Genomic DNA, 6,876 nt, shown 5'->3' on the forward strand with positions numbered 1-6,876 from the left:
AGCAGCCAGAATGTTGGATACTGGACATCAGTGTATATGTTTCTCCCTATCTCCACTACTATGTTATTGTTATGGAATCACAGGAACGCTTTGAAAAAAGATCTCATGACCTCACCTCATCCAACATCCCACTCAAAGGATTATCCTGTCTTTTTCTCCATAAATGTCTCATCCTTTTTTCACCTCTCATGAGCTTCCACTGCTTTGTATGAAAGCAAATTCCAAAAATTTACTACTTGCTGTGCAAAGTATTTTATCTTTTTTGAACTGGTCTTTTACACTTGTTCAATGCCCACTAATGCTGGAGCTGTGGGACTTGGTGCATAAGAAGTCTGCATTCATCTTTTCCACCACTCTCCTGATCCTGTAAACCCCAAGGAGCTTAGCATTTCCCAAATGTAGAGTTCCAGTCTTTTATCTTCAGGCAGTTCCTCCATCCTCTTAATCATTTCCACCCAAGTCTAGCTGGATTCCAAAAACAAGGTTTCCAAATTTTCAACTGTGAATGTTTCTTTCCAAAGTTGTTTGAAATCCCAAAGATTATTTCTTCTGGTTCAATTTACAGAATTTATTACAACTAACTGCTCATTTTACTCCCACTCTCTAATCTGACAGGAAAGAGGTGAGTCTAGAGCTGTTCCCTCTTCTGTCAGAAATATCCTGGGAGAGCCAAGGGTCCTTTTCAATTTTGAGCAGAACTATCATAGACATCTCAAGCCCTTTTTCTTCTTCTGAGTCTTTTCTCGAGGTCCAACATTTGCCAAATCCACGTCTTTATCAATTATAAGTATTTCTGTAGTGCCACTGGAATTGTTATGGACAACCTACCTCACTGTTTCTCCTACCTTCACTATAGTCCCATATCTTTTGTCAACACTGTGCCTCCCCCTTCATCCATGGATTATTTTTACTTGGATGAAGAGAAAGAAGAAATCCCAGGGGTAGATAACAGCAAAACATTTGGTCAGAGTAAGTTTTCAGATCCTGGCGAGCAGCAGGAGATGGATAAATGATTTTCCCCATGTGCTGTGTGACTATGCAGACACTTTTCTGTTACTATTTTCCCCTTGGTTTATAGTTTTTTTCTTTCTTTACTCCTTTGTTCTTCTGCGACAGGACTTCCATTGATTTTATATCATATTGTCATTTAGTCTGTCTTTTTTGTGCTTTGTATTGTAGCCAACCTGACAGGTAAAGCTTTAGAGCTCACAAAGAGAACCCCAGAGAATTTCCATGGGAATATTTAAGCAAGAGGATGTGCTGGTCTTGCTAGGAAGCTAGCATTGTGAGATTGCAGCAAATTCAGTACAAGAGGGATGATGTTAACACAGTTAAGCATGAATTTAGACATGTCACTGCTAATCCCTGGATTAACAGGAGGGAAAGAAATGTGTCAAAATAATAAAGTACCTATTAAAAAGGCTGTAGAGACAGACACTGATCCATCGTTAGCACCAATAGATGACAGAACATCGTCAGCCAAGCGTGAGCCATCATCTGGCAATGTTCTGTTCGGCAGAAACCAGCCGAGTTAGGGACTTATGTCAGACTCACTGGGGATTTCTGTGCATTGTAAAAAAAAAATAAGGAAGGCAAATTGGAAAAGAAAAAGAAAAAAAACCATCCTTACCTTAATTTGAGGTCTCTGGGCGTTTGTTTTTTGTGTGAAATTTCTACACTCTGTCCACAAGGGGAAGTAATAAAACAGCAGGGCACACCTATTAACTGCATAAAATTGCTGCCCCAGTCACTAAAGCCCTTTGGTAGAATAAATTAATTACTATCTTTAGATTGTATGAGAAAAGAGGATAAGGGTCTCAGGAGGAGACAGGTACCAGCTCCAAGTGTCTAAACGGGAGAGATTCAGAGGCTATATGAAAGCACGGGGCTTCTCTGCACTAATCTCATGCTTTTGATTTAGCTTATCAATCAGTTAATAGCAAATACATGAAACTCTGGATAACGTTGCTTCTTAATGTTTGTTAGCAATTATACTTTCCAGAAGGCAAAGGAGGATCTATGAGCTGCTTTTTAGAAATACTCAGGGATGAACCTGCCAGCCCCTCTGTAAGAGAGCTGTGCTGCTGCAGCACAGCCCAGTAGAAAGCAGAAGGTGGCTGAAGCCAGCACCTTGGCTCTGCCTGATGTCCAGTTGGCTTGCTTGGCACCAAGAAGAGCTCAGAAATCATTAAATGAAAAATAAGATTTAAGGAGCTAATTTATTTATTTTTTTATTGCTTTGCTGGTTTTCAGTCTTGTTAAGAGGTCTATGAACTTAGCTGGATATGCTCTTCTCTACCTTACTAAGAGAGTAAGCAATGTATTATTTGTGCTTGGGCATAGAGTACATGATAAAATGAACAAGGATCTTATTCATCTCTCTTTGGTTTGGCTGGTGAAAAATCTGGATATCCTCTGCAGCTCTCTCTTCCCAGCATTTAGTAATAGAGTATCCCTTGTAAGAGGAAAAACAAAAGTTTTTTTCCAACAATCTCCAATGACAGGTTCTAAAAGTCATATTTCTTCTCTTTCCACAGATATCTTCAAATCTTCCCATGTAGTTTAAAGGAAGGTTCACATGTCTGCTGGTATTTTAATGTATAAACTTGCTATCTGATTCTTTTTAAAGCTTAGATTTTTAATTATACCATTCCAAGAAAAACATTACAAAGATAAAGATTAATTGCTTATAATGTTTCTTCATATTCGTTACGCTGTAGATAATTCTTGTTTTAAGTAAGTGGAAACAGGTGTGTAACAATTGATTAAATTAAATTAAACAAGCAAGTAGGGAATGAAATGCACATGGCTATTTTCAAGGAGAGATATTGTAAACACCAATTAAGCAGCTGGAAATCAATAACCACACAAAACTATTCCCTCTTCCCAATTTTATGACATGGAGGAAGCTCTGATGTTTTCAATCATTGCACTGTTATTTATATCTTGGTAGGGTATAAATAAAAGTTGCCCATAACTAGGCCAGGCACGACACGGAAGCAGCTATTTGGCTTTTCTCATCGAGGCCCTTTTGTAAAATGTGAAGAAGCTTGATTTAACACCAGTTTTGCATTGCCTGTGGACTGCCAAAAGGGAGAGCAAACTGTCTAAAGTGAGTAATTTGCAGAATGAATTAGCACAAAATAATCCTGCGCTTCTGGCTAAAATTAATTAAGTATTTTTATCTAGAATAACGCAGCGCAATGCAATACTGTTGGAATGTTTGTGTGTCTATGAACAAAAAAGGCTCAGGAGAGGGAGGAGTAAACTCATGACTTTTCAAACTAAAAGCAGTTTGATTGCTTTTTACTACGACTGCTAGCAGGATTCAGTGCAGCTAAGTAAGAAGCTACTTTCCCATCTGTCTTGTGCAGTCCTGTGTGTAGCTACATATACATACAGATCTCCAGCACCTATGTGGGTGCCAGCCCACAGAGCCAACAACAGTCCAAGGATCACACAGGATTCACAGGAGATTCACAGCAGACACCCTGTCTGATAAAGATGACCTCCCAAATTTCTCCATTCTGATTAAAGAATAGGTTTCACAAATGTTTCTGTACTGGAGAAACGCCTGTGCTGGCTAAGGAGGGGAAATTGGTCCTGCTTCTCAGAAATTGCAGGCCAGCCCCACAAAATCTTGCTCTCCCACCACAAGTATGGGAACATCTGTGAAAGGAGACATAGAAGATGGGCACTCCTTTGCTACTCCCTCACTTCATAGATTTTTGCTTGAGGCTGGAAACTCGTGGCGTTTGGTTAAAATGTGCTTCATTTATTTGGTGGGTATGAGCTTACATAATGAAAAAGGTGTTTGTTCTCAAAGCCCACTTGCTGAAAGATCTGAACACCCTTTACATCATGTTTTGTGTAAATAATTTCCTCTCTGTGCTGAACAAAAAGAACCCTTCAGAGGTCTCACAGGACTATTATAAGAGAAACAGCTTTCACCTGCCTATGCCAATTTCCTGATACTAGCAGTTATTGTTCTGGTGTTTCACCACTGATAACCCACCAAAGAATGAGCATTTAATTAAACTACAGGAAGAGGGCACTCCATGAATTGGTCTTTATTAACATAACTGAAATACATAACCTTTGAATATTGAGTGCACAAACACCCCTGTATATGAAATTAATCCAGTGTTGTTCTCTTCACATAAAACAAGTGTGTTCCCTTCACTATGGATATTACTTTAAAAAAGACATTCTCCAGTGCCTTACAGGCCTAAATAATTTTGCTGTAGGTGAATATGATTGCCCTCAAAGAAAGAATAAATGCCCAGATTGTTCTCACGAGGTCAAAACTCTGCTTACGTAATGGAAATCAGTTGATAAAACTGAGAACTTTTTCTGCATATTGCAGCAATGCTCCTTACTCTAACAGCAAAGTACAGCATTTGCCTCTCTGAGACAACAGTTTCGTCTCCTGAGGTCCAGACCCCATTGAAGTCACTCTTCTGAGAGAGTTTCTGGTTTCTACATTGTATTGGGAAATTAACTTTATGCCATCTTGATCCCATTAAGCCAGTGGGAGTTCTTCCTTAGACTACAGTAGAATTAGGATTTTGTGCACTCTGTAATAACTGAACTGGAAATTATAGAACAGTCTTTCTTTCGCCCCGTTCATGAGCTTAGCAACTTGCTTGGTGCAAGTTTCTGTGGATAAGAAATTTGTACAAGTTTTTACACAAATCCTACATGAAGCAACAAACATGGCTCTAATGAATGAAATGTAATGCACCCATGCTGGGCTCAGTGTTCAGCAGCTTGCTGCCAAACCTTCAGCTGGGCTTAGCTCTGTTGATATTATAAGAATGGATAAAATATTAATGACTAACACACGTTTTTGGTATTAGATTTATTAATTTGAAATGGAGGCACTGAAACTAAGGGATGATTTAGACTTGATTTCAGTGAAGCAGAGCTGCTTCTACAAATGCCATCGAGAGTGAGGACTTGGTTCATTTTCTCCTTTTGAAATGTTTCATCCAGTCTCCTTTGTATCACCTATAATGAAAAAGACCATCCCAGACAGCAGACACCATCCTACTCTGACTAGCGGGCAATATTTTGCTTAGCAATAGAAATCAAACAAGGACTATTTGTGGCTCCTCCACTTTGTTTTGCTCAGTGGGCTGAACTGAGAATCTGAAAGTTGAGAGACAGGGGATGAAGAAAATGTTGTACACTTCATATGTCTGCTGTCACTAGTCACTGTTTGATTGCAGTAGCTGTACCAGAAACATATCCATTGTGCTACTAGGAATAGGATTCAACTGCCATGCTACCACTCTGCAACTCCTCTCTAATACTTGCCCTAGATCACTGATTTCTCAGGATCCTCCATGAGCTGCAATATTCCCTTGTTTCCCCTCAACTGTTAGCAGTCTTCAAAAGCTAGAGACAGAAGAAAGGCAGTTGTCAGTCAGCTGCAAAAAAATCCTAGTGCTTAAAGAGGACAGAATGCTCCTGCTCTGACACCTTTACTCAGCAACCCAGTATGGAACTGTTTTGTGGGTTCCTTTAAGTAAGCTGCTAAGAACAGAGGCAGTCAAATAAGCTGTCTGTACATTAATTGGAAGATGTGTTTATGTTCAACATTGGTCAACACAGTACAGGACTCTTTCTTAAATATCTTTATTACACCTACTTAATTGAGAGTAACTGTTTTCTAAAAAAATTCTCAGAACTAAAAATAATGTTCAAAACACATATATATATTCATATATATTCCATAGAAATTAAAAAAAAAAAAAAACTAATTAAAAAAATGAACAAATTACTTTCTTCAAAAGCATACCATGATGAGAAGAAAACAGAAATTCTAAGCCATCAGGGCTCAGACTAAGCCAGTTAGCTGACCAGGTAAGGACTTACATTAGACACTGTTCAATGATGACATTCAGAATGAATCAGCAAAGAAATTACATGTAGGAGACTACTTTCTTGAACTATCATCCTCTGCCTTCTGCAGCCAGAGCTGATGTTAGAATATTAGAAGGACATATGTCCAATGAAAGGCTACAAAGATGGAAAAGGATCTAGAGGGGAAGGCATGAAGAGTGACTGAGGTGCCTTGGTTTTTTCAGCCTAGAGAAGGGGAGCCTGAGGGGAGTCCACATGGCTTCCCAGGGCAGGCTGAAGGAACTCAGGATATTCTATGATTCTATGATTATGCTTCCCTTGGCTGCGTAAGGAGTGTTATGCTTTGTCCCCTCATCACTACTGTCAGGCACTGGGGTGACTGCACTTGCAGTTAGCCAGGGCTGGGTGTTAGTGGAGACCACCTGACCCCTCAGGACACTCTTGACACCATCTTGGTTTGAGGAGACCCCAAACATGGGATGAAGAGGGGGATGAAAGCTCCACAGGTCTCTGTGCCAGTCCAGACATTCTATCTGGAAAGCAAAAAGGCATAAGTGAGCCATCCCCAGGAAAGGGGTCCTCAAGCATCCCCCACTCTTACTGGCACACCAGTCACAGAGCAACTCATGGGGAGGAAATCTGAAGAGCAGCCAAGGTGAATCCACCTCCAGATAAAGAACAACCCATGGAAATGAATCCAAGTCCATCAGGGCTGAGGAGACACAACGCCATCAGAATGCCTGCTAAAAGACAGCACCCAACAATACAGTGCGTTGTGTCATATGAGACAACCCACAACCTGAGAGCTGGCAAGGAGTCCAAGGGAACACTGAGGGAAATGCCTCCTGTCAATGTTAAGAAAATGAAAGAAGAGATTTGAGTATTGACTACTCTTGCCTACTGGAAGCATGAAATAAAATGAGGACTGGCTTTTCTCTCATAGGCGTTTGGTGGTGGAAGGATGGGAGATGCCAGGCTCACACTAGAGCAGCAGAAATGCCACCTCCT

Source organism: Phasianus colchicus, chromosome 6 (assembly GCF_987193195.1).
Source record: "Phasianus colchicus chromosome 6, bPhaCol1.hap1.1, whole genome shotgun sequence".
Classification (NCBI taxonomy): domain Eukaryota; kingdom Metazoa; phylum Chordata; class Aves; order Galliformes; family Phasianidae; genus Phasianus; species Phasianus colchicus.